General features: G+C 44.4%; 1 long non-coding RNA gene across 1 annotated transcript in view; it reads left to right on the top strand.

The window, feature by feature from the left end:
- The window catches only part of LOC120996107, a 208,623-nt gene that overhangs the window by 34,083 nt on the left and 160,485 nt on the right, over positions 1-14,055 (top strand). Inside the window, exon 2 of the long non-coding RNA XR_005777726.1 lies at positions 934-939. This is a non-coding gene — a long non-coding RNA (uncharacterized LOC120996107). The remainder of the gene's footprint in view (positions 1-933; positions 940-14,055) is intronic.

Genomic DNA, 14,055 nt, shown 5'->3' with positions numbered 1-14,055 from the left:
GGCGCTGTCTCCACAGTTTGATGAGCTCAGGATCTGCACTCTTACGCCGAATCCTCTCAGGGGCTCTGCCACTAGTAATGAAGTCCAACAACTCACCCAGCACTCTACTTTCAGACTGTAGTTTCACCCACCTTTCTTCTTTAGGTTCAGGCCTACTGGAGGGTGAAGGAACTGCAGCTCTGTCATTGGTAGCTCGAGCCTGATCCTGTTGAGCAAATTTGTTATAGAAGGCCGGCATCTCTACATCTTCCCAAGCATCTCGCACATCATCAGGAGCTGTCTCTGTGGGAAGCCTGGATAAAGCATCAGCATTATCATTAGTACGTCCAGCACGATATTTTACAGAGAAATCATAGTTGGCGAGGCGAGAGGCCCATCTCTGCTCCAAGGCCCCTAATTTAGCTGTATTTAGATGTGCCAGAGGGTTATTGTCAGTGAATGCAATGAACGGGGTGGCGGCTAGATAATCCTTGAATTTTTCTGTCACTGCCCACACTAATGCCAGGAACTCTAGTTTGAAGGAACTATAATTCTGGTCATTTTTCTCAGCTCCTTTCAGGGAGCGGCTTGCATATGCTATCACTCTTTCTTTTCCCTCTTGGATCTGGGCTAACACAGCTCCCAGGCCTCGCTTGCTAGCATCAGTATACAGATGGAAGGGCTTGCTGTAGTCTGGATAACCTAACACAGGAGGCTCGGTCAGTTTCTTTTTTAGCAATTGGAACGCTATCTCTCTTTCCTCATTCCACTCAATGGGCACCGGAGTTCTAGGGCTTTTCTTGGGTTGCCCCCTCAAGAGCTCCTGGATAGGATCAGCTATTTGAGCAAAATGGGGGATAAAACGTCTATAGTAGCCGGCAAAACCAAGGAAACCCCTCACTTCCTTGACGGTAGTAGGAACCGGCCAATTACGGACAGCCGCTAGCTTATCAGGGTCAGGTTGCACGCCCTCTCCGCTGACCACATGCCCCAGGTATCTTACTGCAGGTTTGAGCAGGTGACACTTGGAGGGCTTTACCTTCAAGCCATATTTGATAAGGATTTCAAATACTTCTGCCAAATGTTTCAGATGGTCTTCATATGTTTTTGAGTACACAATGACGTCATCTAGATACAGCAGCACTGTTTCGAAGTTTTTGTGACCCAAACACCGTTCCATTAGTCTCTGGAAAGTTCCTGGGGCATTACATAGCCCGAACGGCATACAATTGAATTCGAACAGGCCCATGGGAGTAGTGAAAGCAGTCTTTTCCCTATCTGCAGGGGCCATGGGTACTTGCCAGTAGCCACTGGTCAAGTCCAAGGTGGAGAAATAGGCAGAGGAGCCCAGAGCAGTTAGTGACTCCTCAATGCGGGGCAGTGGGTATGCATCCTTGTGGGTTATTTGGTTAATTTTTCTATAATCCACACAGAAACAGATACCACCATCCTTTTTCTTTACAAGGACCAGGGGTGCAGCCCACGGACTACGGCTGTCCCGGATTACATTAGAGTCTTTCATCTCTTGGATCATTTCTTTTACAGTCTGATATGAAGTAGGCAGTAAGGGTCTGTATCTCTCCTTGATAGGAGGGTGAGAGCCAGTAGGTATGGTGTGTTGTATGGCACTAACCTCTCCATAGTCAGTAGCATGCTTACTGAAGGCCTGGTGGTGCTCCTTGACAAGCTGTAGAATCCCTTCTTGTTGATGTTGGGGGGTAGTCTCGTCCCCTACATGGAGCTCTTCCCACCAGGGCACTTGTGGCTGGGTCACCGGCGAACATCCGCTGACTGCAGCTGGCGGCTTTTCTGTCACTGGAAGACGAATGATGTCTTGGAAGGACACCTGGGACAGCTGGGCAACACGGCAATGCTTAGTAAGCGCAACAGGATGATCACTCAGGTTAATCAGACGGACAGGTACTTTACCTTGGGAGACGTTCACCAGGCACTTGGCAGCTCTCACATAAGGGTAATCCTCCATCTGGATTGGTTCCACCAGGGCTGGATAATCTCGGCCTTGGACTCCCAGGACAGCACGACACCATAAAAGAGTTTGAGAATTAGGAGGCAAAGTCACAGGCTTAATATCACTAATCCTGGCAGTACAAATTTCTCCTTTCCCATTAGCAAACCTCTGCTGGGCACTTAACACAGTAATAGTCTTTTGAATCACCCTCTTGGATGCAGAGGAAGCAGTGGGCAAAGTCTGGTGTAATACGGCAAGTATTTCTGAATAACAGTTTTTGAAGACATTGGTGCCTAGAATGACAGGATGTCCTCCTCTGTCGCCGGCCTGTACTACTATCACCCCCTGTTGCGGTAAGGTTACTTCTCCCACCTGCAGGGTGGGTTCCCAGTATCCATGAATCTTTACTGGTTTGCCATTGCTGGCGATAATTTCCACCCAGGATTCAGGCGGCTGGGTCAATTGGTTGGTGTCCCAGAATCTTTCAAAGGCGGGCAGCTGAATAGTAGTGACCTGAGACCCAGTATCTAATAGGGCTTCAAAGGGGACCCCGTTGATCTCTATATTGATTTTAGGATGGGATCCTACATAACGTGGCATCCAATTTGGATCCTCTGGACCTAGTGTTCTACCTCCCGAGGGGTGGTCCTCAGCCTCAGGGGTTGCCCGTTTAACTGCCAGCACGTGGATTCTGTGTGTCCCAGCTTTTTGCAGTATGTACACACGGGCCTCTTGCGACCTCTATTACGCCTCCCAGGATCCCTGGGGTGAGTCTCTTGGTATGGAGGTGGGAACGGCCTAGGAGGTGACAGTAATTCTTCTTCTGTCATTATGGGTTTTTCCCATTCCTCTATTTTTCTGCACACCTTCTCTAGACTTTTAGTGAGGTGATTTACTTGCTCTGTCAGCATGGCAATAGTATCGGTAGCTGACACTTGAACAGCTTGACCGGCCTGAGCTTGGTTAGAGATAAGCGGTTTCACCCTGCAGGTTGATGACTCAGGTGGGGTGCTCAACTCCGTAGATACTGCTGACCCCAGAATTTTTATAGCCAGTTCTTTAAAGTCCAGAAAGGCACTGTTAGGGTGCTGGGCGGACAGCATCTTTAATTGGGTCCTTATTTGCTCACTAGACACCCCGTTGATAAATTGTTCCCTCAGGGTCTGGTCCTGGTTATCAGCCTCTTTGGGATCTATCTGAATTACAGCCCCTAAAGCCTCCTGAAGTGATAGGGCATAGTCACGGAGGGACTCACCGGACTTCTGTTTCTTGCCAAAGAAGTGCATCTTTATCTCTGAGGCAGTCCTAGTTTCAAAAGTGGCCCTGAGGCGGGTGAATATCTGCTCTAGAGTACTCCGCTCAGTAGCAGGCCAGGATAATACCTCCCTGCGGGCAGCTCCCTCCAGTTGCGCTAGCAGGATTTCCATTTGCTGATCGGCATTTATGGGGTACAGTTTGAATAATGCCAGCAACTTTTCTTTAAAGTCTCTTAGGGTATGGGTCTCTCCTTTATAGCGGGGAAACCATGGGGCCCCGAAATAGTAAGGCATGGTAAAGGGCATCATGCTGGGGGCTATAGAATGATTAGGAGCCGCAAGCTCTCCCGGGGCCGGCTGCTCGGGAACTCCCGGTTCTGACATGTTAGCTTATTGCGATGTGGCCGCTGGTGACTAAAGGGGCCGGAACACTCCCCTTCCCTCCGGTTACAAGTTCTTACCGGTATCGCCGGGCTTGCGCAGGCCAAGTCTCGAGAGATTCCGGACGTCCTGAGTACGCGATGACGTAGAAGAAACCGGGCCGCGGCGGTGCGATGATGACGAGGGGCGGGATTCTCTGTGTCTTTGAAGGGATCCGCCCACGAAGGTCCTCAGCAGCGCGGGAAACTTTACTCCAGGCGGCCGGTGGCCATCTTTTAGCAAGAAACGCTGTCTATTCACTGACAGCAAGCAGGATGATAAAAAGTCCATAAAACCACACTCCGGTGTGGCGATTTCTTTCCTCTTGATAGCGCAACACTGCACAGCGCTTTTTTGAGGTTTTAGGCACACTTTGGGTATGTTTTTCAGTCCACAAAGTCCACTTTAATAAAACAGGCAATTTGTCACTTTGGTCACAGGGCAACTGTATAAGGCACAAAGTTCACGCTTCTTGCACTAGAAAGCGTGCGTATCCTGTTCGTGACGCCAAAAGAGAGGTGCAGCGTACTCAAGTTAGGTTTAGAAATGTTCCTGGGTGTTGTAGTGCAATAGACACTAACCTGAGACGGCTGACTCTCTGCAAGGGCAGGTGATGATGAGAAATGTTCGTGACGCCAGTGCCAATTAAACGGTGGCACGCCGTTTGCTGATAGCAGGAATAACTGAGGAACCACGTGATGTTAAAACAGAATTCAAACTTTAGTAGTCATCATTTAGGGACATTGAAGGAAGCGCAGTTCCTTTGAAGGCAGTTGATTTTCAATACAGTTGATGCAGGCAATATATATGTATATAGCAAGGTGACTTTAGAGTGTTAAACACAGGACTTGCAGTACAGGCAGCTTGCACTCTATTCCTGACTGATCCTGGAACATAGAAACTCTTCTCCAAGGCCCGATGTCCTAGCTCTGGCGTATATCCTTGGTTTTATCTCTATCAAGTACCTCCTCTGTAGTCTTGAGTACCTCTTGCTGTTCTTAACTTGCCTCTGTCTCTCTCTCAGTTTCCTCAGGCTCTAGAAACTTCTGAACTCCCTTCCTGGCTAGGCCCTAGCCTATTTATACTAACCAGGGGGCTCCCTCTGCTGGCTGAAATATGAATTGCCTGCTGCAGGCCTAACTGGCTTAAAGGGAACTACACGTTATGATATAGCAGTGTCGGGTAACCTACCCGTATGCTGCAGATACACATGTATAATATCCAGAGCGGTTCCTGCCTCCCTGCCGCACATGCAACGTATCAAATAGCATGACTGATCTCCCACTGTCAGATTTTGAACTAATATTGTTAGCTCTGCCATAATCCTACTTTAATCTCTTGATGCATTGTGTTTGTTTTATGCAAGCAATATCAGTTTCACTAAACGCTGAAATATTACAGGGGTTATGTCATATTGATTAGATATGCTATGTATGTTTTATTGTCAGGAGTCCTTAGCAGATGGGAACACCCTGTAACTAGTGTGGATCGAGCACCAAAGTGCTCGGGTGCTCGAGTGGAACACTTTGGGATGCTCGAGTGCTCTACAGAGCACCCGAGCACAATGGAAGTCAATAGGAGAATCCGAGCATTAAACCAGGCACCCCCTGCTCTGAAGAGGGGAGGGTGTCTGGTTCATAGGAGAAGGTCAGAAATTGATGGAAACACCACTGAAATGGTTCAGGAACAGCATGGGGAGGATGTCTGGATGCATCTTGGACTCCCATGTCGCTGCTGGGAACGATGTTGTCCGAGTAGTACGCCACTTTAACAGACTGACAATAATACGCACAAAACCAAAGATAAAATCGATTTTAGAGAAAAAATTGTTAAGAAACATTCTTTCCTGTATATTTACTTGTATATAAAGTGAAAGTGCTGCCAAAAATTACAAGGAAGAGGCACTCCAATACACCCTTTATTACACATAAAGGAGGGCATCATACACACTCTTGAAAAATTATGATTGATGGCCTGCTGGTGACCCTCAAAAACATTATGAGCAAGGGCCTGCTGGTGACCCTCTAAAACATTAGGGGCGAGGGCCTGCTGCTGATCTGACCATCTGAAACATTATGGGCGAGGGCCTGCTGCTGAGCTGACCCTCTAAAACATTAGGAGTGAGGGCAGCCTAATAAGCATGTTGATATGATGGAGGAGGAAAAGGACGAGAAAAGGAAGATTGAACTATATACCCTTTTACGTGGTGGAAGGGGTGCATGAGAATACAGTGTATTTAATACACCATAAAAGCCACATTTAAAGTGCATTTATGTTCAGCCGCTTTCCTCTGGTGGAGTAGAGAAGCCAGGGGCAATCTAGTCCTTGTTCATTTTGATAAAAGTCAACCTGTCAGCATTTTCAGTTGACAGGCAGTTGCACTTATCAGTTATTATGCCCCCAGCAGCACTAAATACCCGCTCTGACAAAACGCTGGCGGCAGGGCAGGCCAGCAACTCCAAGGCGTACGCCAGTTCGTGCCATGTGTCCAGCTTGGACACTCAATAGTTGTAAGGCATAGAGGGATCATTGAGAATGCTGACACGGTCTGCTACGTACTCCTTCACCATTTCCAAAACTTTTCCTTCCTTGTGACACTAGGCCGTGCATCAGGGTGAGGGTGCTGGCGGGGCATCATGAAACTGTCCCAGGCCTTGGAGAGTGTTGCCCTTCCTCTGTTGGAACTGCTGTGTGTTCTCCTTTGTTTCCCCTCCTCGGTTGCCCAAGGAACTACGTACTCTGCTGCCAGCGTTGTCAGCTGGAAATTTTTGGAGCATTTTTTCCATGGGAATGAGAGATGAGAAGTTCTCTTTGTAGCGGGGGTTGAGAAGGGTGAACAACCAGTAATCAGTGTTGGCCAAAATGCGTATAACGCGAGGGTCACGGGAAAGGCAGCATAACATAAAGTCAGCCATGAGTGCCAGAGTCCCAACAGACAAGACGTTGCTGTCCTCATCGGGAGTATGACTCTAAATCTCCTCATCCTCTTCCTCCTCTTCGGTCCATCCATGCTGAACAGAAGGAATAAATTTGCTATGGGTACTACCCTCTGTAGTGGAAGCAACCGTCTCCTGCTCCTCATCATCATCCAATTCACGCTGAGAAGACGAACGGAGGGTGGTCTCGGTCTTAGAGGTGGAAGTGGAGGAGGAGGTGGAGAAGGGGGGTTACAGCCACTAATGTAGGTGGTGGCGGAAAATCTTGATATTGCAGCCAGATAAAATAGTCCTTAAAAGGACTTTTGGGTCTCTAACACCTTTCAACACTAAACAATTCCTGTCCCTACACTATCTGTCCCTTCTGCTGCAGCTCTCCCTGACTAAGACTGAGCCGAACCATGTGACATCGGGTGCTATATAGCACCCGATGAGGAGTTACGGCCAGCCAATCACTGTAATGCCAGTAATCAACATGGCTACAGCATTACAGTGAAGGCCAGTACTTCCCCGCACGTTTATTGGCTGTGTAGCAGCTGGTTGTGTCATAACCTCAGGACATACCGCGGCGCTGTTCTACAGGGAGCTGCATATCAGCAGACCTCCCTGCCTGGATATATGGCCCCATCTCTTTAGGCCTGTTTTCAGCCCTGATATACAATGGATCCCACACCAGGGGCCCATTATTTGTAAGTGTCCTCCATTCACTCTGCTATATTTGAATATCTCCAGTGTGAATGTTAGAATCAACTTGGAGTAATATCTCATGTGATTCATGCCCTGCTCGACTGCACAACAGTTCCACTGATGATTTGTACATGAAACATGCATGTAGGGATTAGCTGCACTAGGGCACAATAGGGCCAAGTAGTGTAAGGGTAAGGTTCCGGACGGGGTCGTTCTTTTTAGGACGAGTGCTCCGTGGTTAGGAGACCAGGGACAAATCAGTATCCCTATCCTGAAATAGGGACTTAGAGCCCTCTGTCATCCATGTCCGGTGCCTACCACTAAGAATTTATTTTCAGTACGACGAACACCTTCTGAACATCCCCAACGACCGGATGACACCTGGGTTACGGTAGGACAACCGGTTATACTCTCAGGTGCCGCTGCGTACCAATTTTCTCATGTGTAATTTTTGCACTTATTTGTTATTTTGTTTATATTTAGGGACTTTTTTCTATCCTGATATCAATTAAAAGTTTTAATAAGATCACCATTTCAACCTTCAGTTACTTACAGTGCTGCCCATAATTATTCATACCCCTGGCAAATTTTGACTTAAATTACTTTTATTCAACCAGCAAGTCATTTTTTGACGCGAAATGACATAGGTGTTTCCCAAAAGATAATAAGACGATGTACAAGAGGCATTATTGTGGAAAAAAAAAAACATTTCTCAGCTTTTATTTACATTTGAGCAAAAAGTGTCCAGTCCAAAATTATTCATACCCTTCACATACTGTGGGAAAATCTAAAGTTCTATAACATTCCAAATAGTCCAAGCTGTTCTAAAGCATCCTAATTACCCTGATTAATTGGGAACAGCTGTTTTAATCAACTCAACAGGTGAAAAACAGCATCTTTTTTCAGTTGGTTTGTGTACAGTCATGGCTAAGACAAAGGAGCTCAGTGAGGACCTGCGGCTGCGCATTGTGGCTGCTCACAAGTCAGGAAAGGGCTACAAGGCCATTTCTAAATGTTTTCGAATTCCAGTGGCTACAGTGCAAAGTATTATTAACCCCTTAAGGACCGGGCTCATTTTCACCTTCAGGACCAGGCCATTTTTTGCAAACCTGACCAGTGTCACTTTATGTGGTGATAACTTTAAAACGCTTTGACTTATCCAGGCCATTCTGAGATTGTTTTTTCATCACATATTGTATTTCATGACACTGGTAAAATGGAGTCCAAAAAATTCATTTTTATTTATAAAAAAAATACAAATTTGCCAAAAATGTTGAAAAATTAGCAAATTTCCAAGTTTCAATTTCTCTACTTCTATAATACATATTAATACCTACAAAAATAGTTATTACTTTACATTTCCCATATGTCTTTTTCATGTTAGGATCATTTTGGGAATGACATTTTATTTTTGGGGGACGTTACAAGGCTTTTTAAGGACCAGTTCAGGTCTGAAGTCATTTTGTGAAGCTTACATGATAGAAACCACCCAAAAATGATCCCATTCTAGAAACTACACCCCTCAAGGTATTCAAAACTGATTTTACAAATGTTGTTAAGCCTTTAGGTGTTCCACAAGAATTAATGGAAAATAGAGATACAATTTCAAAATTTCACTTTTTTGGAAAATTTTCCATTTAAATATTTTTTTTTCCAGTTACAAAGCAAGGGTTAACAACCAAACAAAACTCATTATTTATGGCCCTGATTCTGTAGATTACAGAAACACCCCATATGTGGTCGTAAACTGCTGTACGGGCACACGGCAGGGCGCAAAAGGAAAGGAATGCCATACGGTTTTTGGAAAGCAGATTTTGCTAGACTGGTTTTTTTGACACCATGTCCCATTTGAAGCCCCCCTGATGCACCCCTAGAGTAGAAACTCCAAAAAAGTGACCCCATCTAAAAAACTACACCCCTCGAGGTATTCAAAACTGATTTTACAAATGTCGTTAACCCTTTAGGTGTTCCACAAGAATTAATGGAAAATAGATCTACAATTTCAAATTTCACTTTTTTGGCAGATTTTCCATTTTAATATTTTTTTTCCAGTAGAAACTCCAAAAAAGTGACCCCATTTTAGAAACTACGGGATCGGGTGGAAGTTTTGTTGGTACTAGTTTAGGGTACATATGATTTTTGGTTGCTCTATATTACAATTTTTGTGAGGCAAGGTAACAAGAAATAGCTTTTTTGGCACCGTTTTTTTTGTTATTTACAACATTCATCTGACAAGTTAGATCATGTGGTATTTTTATAGAGCAGGTTGTCACGGACGCGGCGATACCTAATATGTATACAATTTTTTTATTTATGTAAGTTTTACACAATGATTTCATTTTTAAAACAAAAAAAATCATGTTTTAGTGTCTCCATAGTCTGAGAGCCATAGTTTTTTTAGTTTTTGGGCGATTATCTTAGGTAGGGTCTAATTTTTTGTGGGATGAGATGATGGCTTGTTTGGCACTATTTTGGGGTGCATATGACTTTTTGATCGTTTGCTATTACACTTTTTGTGACGTAAGATGACAAAAAATTGCTTTTTTTACACCGTTTTTATTTTAATTTTTTTACGGTGTTCACCTGAGGGGTTAGGTCATGTGATATTTTTATAGAGCCGGTCGATACGGACGCGGCGATACCTAATATGTATACTTTTTATTTATTTATGTAAGTTTTACACAATGATTTCATTTTTGAAACCAAAAAAATCATGTTTTAGTGTTTCCATAGTCTAAGAGCCATAGTTTTTTCAGTTTTTGGGCGATTATCTTGGGTAGGGTATTATTTTTGCGGGATAAGATAACGGTTTGATTGGCTCTATTTTGGGGTGCATATGACTTTTTGATCGCTTGCTATTACACTTTTTGTGATGTAAGGTGACAAAAAGTTGTTTATTTAGCACAGTTTTTATTTTTTTACGGTGTTCATCTGAGGGGTTAGGTCATGTGATATTATTATAGAGCTGGTCGATACGGACGCGGCGATACCTAATATGTATACTTTTTTTATTTATGTAAGTTTTATACAATAATATCATTTTTCAAAAAAAATCATGTTATAGTGTCTCCATAGTCTGAGACCCATCGTTTTTTTATTTGTTGGGCCACTGTTTCATGTAGGGGCTCATTTTTTGCGGGATGAGGTGCTGGTTTGATTGGTACTATTTTGGCGTACATGCGACTTTTTTGATCACTTTTATTACTTTTTTTGGGAAGTAAGGTGGGCAAAATTTCAATTTCCTCATAGTTTCTATTTTTTTATTTTTATGGCGTTCACCGTGCAGGGAAAGTAACATGACCATTTTATAGATCAGGTCGTTACGGACGCGGCGATACCTAATATGTGTAGTGTATTTTTTATTTATTTTTTTATTCAGTGATAAATGTGTTTTTTTTTATCTTTAGTTTTTTCACTTTTTTTTTTTTTTTTGACCCAGACCCACTTGGTTCTTGAAGATCCAGTGGGTCTGATGTCTGTATAATACAGTACAGTACACTCTATAGTGTATTGTACTGTATTTTACTTACACTTTGTCTGAACAGATCTACAGTACAGACCAAAAGTTTGGACACACCTTCTCATTCAAAAAGTTTTCTTTATTTTCATGACTATGAAGGCATCAAAACTATAAATTAACACATGTGGAATTATATACATAGCAAACAAGTGTGAAACAACTGAAAATATGTCATATTCTAGGTTCTTCAAAGTAGCCACCTTTTGCTTTGATTACTGCTTTGCACACTCTTGGCATTCTCTTGATGAGCTTCAAGAGGTAGTCACCTGAAATCGTCTTCCAACAGTCTTGAAGGAGTTTCCAGAGATGCTTAGCACTTGTTGGCCCTTTTGTCTTCACTCCGGGTCCAGCTCACCCCAAACCATCTCGATTGGGTTCAGGTCCGGTGACTGTGGAGGCCAGGTCATCTGGCGCAGCACCCCATCACTCTCCTTCATGGTCAAATAGCCCCCTACTTTCAAAGTTTTCCCAATTTTTCGGCTGACTGACTGACCTTCATTTCTTAAAGTAATGATGGCCACTCGTTTTTATTACTTAGCTGCTTTTTTCTTGCCATAAAACAAATTCTAACAGTCTATTCAATAGGACTATCAGCTGTGTATCCACCTGACTCCTCCTCAACGCAACTGATGGTCCCAACCTCATTTATAAGGCAAGAAATCCTACTTATTAAACCTGACAGGGCACACCTGTGAATTGAAAACCATTTTTAGGGGACTACCTCTTGAAGCTCATCAAGAGAATGCCAAGAGTGTGCAAAGCAGTAATTAAAGCAAAAGGTGGCTACTTTGAAGAACCTAGAATATGACATATTTTCAGTTGTTTCACACTTGTTTGTTATGTATATAATTCCACATGTGTTAATTCATAGTTTTGATGCCTTCAGTGTGAATCTACAATTTTCATAGTCATGAAAATAAAGAAAACTCTTTGAATGAGAAAGTGTGTCCAAACTTTTGGTCTGTACTGTATGCCTTTAGCACAGATCTGTTCAGCACCATGGACAGAAGGATGCCTGAGAAGGCGTCCTGTTGCCATGGGAACCTTCCCCGTCTGCCACAACTGAGCAGACAGGGAAGGGGAAGGAGAGGGGCTCCTTCCCTCTGTGACACCATCCTGTCTGGGGGCTGAAAAGGCACAGCAGCCCCCCAATGGGAGAGGGAGGGAGCTCCCTGACTGTTAACCTTTTCCATACAGCGGTCCGTACGGACCGCGGTATGGAAAGGGATAAACGGCTGACATCACAGCACAGCTGACACTCTGGTATACCCACTGGACGCCAATGAATATTCAAGAGGAGGCGGGCGGGGGATTGCGATCCCGCCCCCTGCACCGCCCGCCTCCCGCACCGCCTCCACCATCTGCAACACCCCCCCCCCCCCTGCACCACCCGCCGGCATAAAATCATTCAGGGGTGCAGGGGGTGAAATTTTTTTTATTTTGGGCATTTTAAAGTTTCGGACATGACCCCCCCCCCGGCGTTGTGACAGGATGCCCGCTGAATGATTTCAGCGGGCATCCTGTTCCGATTAACCCCCGCCGCACCGCAATCGCGTTTTAAACCTATGACGTACCGGTACGTCATGTGTCCTTAAGGACTCGGGAAACATGCCGTATCGGTACGTCATGTGTCCTTAAGGGGTTAAAAAATACAAGATGTTCCGCACTGTGGAAAATCTCAGAGGACGTGGTCGGAAGCCAAAAATGACACTTGTGCTGGCCAGGGGAATAGTTAGAGAGGTGAAAAAGAATCCAAGGATCACCACCAAGGCCATCCTGGTGAATCTGGGCTCTGCTGGTGGCAATGTCTCAAGGCAGACAATCCAACGGACACTGCACACTGCTGGGTTCCACGGATGCAGACCAAGGAGGACGCCACTTCTCCAGATAAGGCACACAAAAGCTCACTGGGCCTTTGCAAAAGCTCATCTGGACAAAGAAGAAGACTTTTCTGTGTTATGGTCAGATGAAACAAAAATTTTATTGTTTGGTCACAATGATGTTTCCTTCATTTGGTGTAAAAAAAGAGAAGCCTTCAACCCAAAGAACACCATCCCCACTGTCAAACATGGTGGTGGAAACCTAATGCTTTGGGGGTGTTTTTCAGCCAATGGACCAGGGAACCTAATCACAGTAAACAGCCCCATGAAAATAGAGCAATACATGAGGATTCTCAACGACATCAGGCAGTCTGCAGAGAAACTTGGCCTTGGGCACCAGTGGACATTTCAGCATGACCCAAAAAACACAGCAAAAGTGGTGAAGAAATGGTTAGCAGACAACAACATTAACGTTTTGGAGTGGCCGAGCCAGAGTCCAGACTTGAATCCAATTGAGAATCTGTGGAGGGAGCTAAAGATCAGGGTGATGGCAAGAAGACCAACCTGAAAGATTTGGAGCTCATTGCTAAAGATGAATGGGCAAAAATACCTGTGGAGACATGCAAAAAGCTGGTCTGCAATTATAGGAAGCGTTTGGTTGCTGTAATAGCCAATAAAGGCTTTTCTATTGATTATTGAGAAGGGTAGGAATAATTTTGGACTGGACACTTTTTGCTCAAATGTAAATAAAAGCTGAGAAATGTTTTTTATCCACAATAATGCCTCTTGTACATCGTCTTATTATCTTTTGGGAGACACCTATGTCATTTCCCGTCAAAAAATTACTTGCTGGCTGAATAAAAGTAACTTTAAGTCACAATTTGCCAGGGGTATGAATAATTATGGGCAGCACTGTATATAGTTACTGTTACCATTACACCTAGAGGCTCATCTCTCTCTCCAACTGGCGCACCCTATCCACTTTGATTGACTTGATTGAGAATTTAGGTCCAGACATGATGACATTTTCACTGCCTGGCCCTCTCAATCAAAGTCCACAGAGCACAGAAGAAAAGAGCCTGTAGGTGTAATGGTAACGCCCCTGTTGCTTCTAAAGGTTTAGTTGCTAAATAAAACTTCATTTTTCTCAGCAATGCGGGCACATACAGTATGAACATGGGAGCAACACAGATGCCTTCAGCTGCCAAGTGCACATGTAACAGGTCAGCAAGTTTCATAGGTACAAATCTTCTGACAGATGTCCTTTAAAGGTAAGGCCGCACTTTGGGGATGGCTGAGAACAACACAGAAATGCGTTTTCACATTGATTGTTAAAAGATTTTTTGGGGATTTAAATATTCATGACCTGTCCTCAGGATGGCTCAGGGAGAAGAATTTCATTCCAGACGCACGCTGCCAGTGGATGCACCTCATTTATGGCTCATCATAAATTATATGCATCCTCCGG

Source organism: Bufo bufo, chromosome 3 (genome assembly GCF_905171765.1).
Source record: "Bufo bufo chromosome 3, aBufBuf1.1, whole genome shotgun sequence".
Lineage (NCBI taxonomy): Eukaryota > Metazoa > Chordata > Amphibia > Anura > Bufonidae > Bufo > Bufo bufo.
Note: the sequence above shows the minus strand (reverse complement) of the source record. Positions and strands in the feature narration are given on the sequence as shown.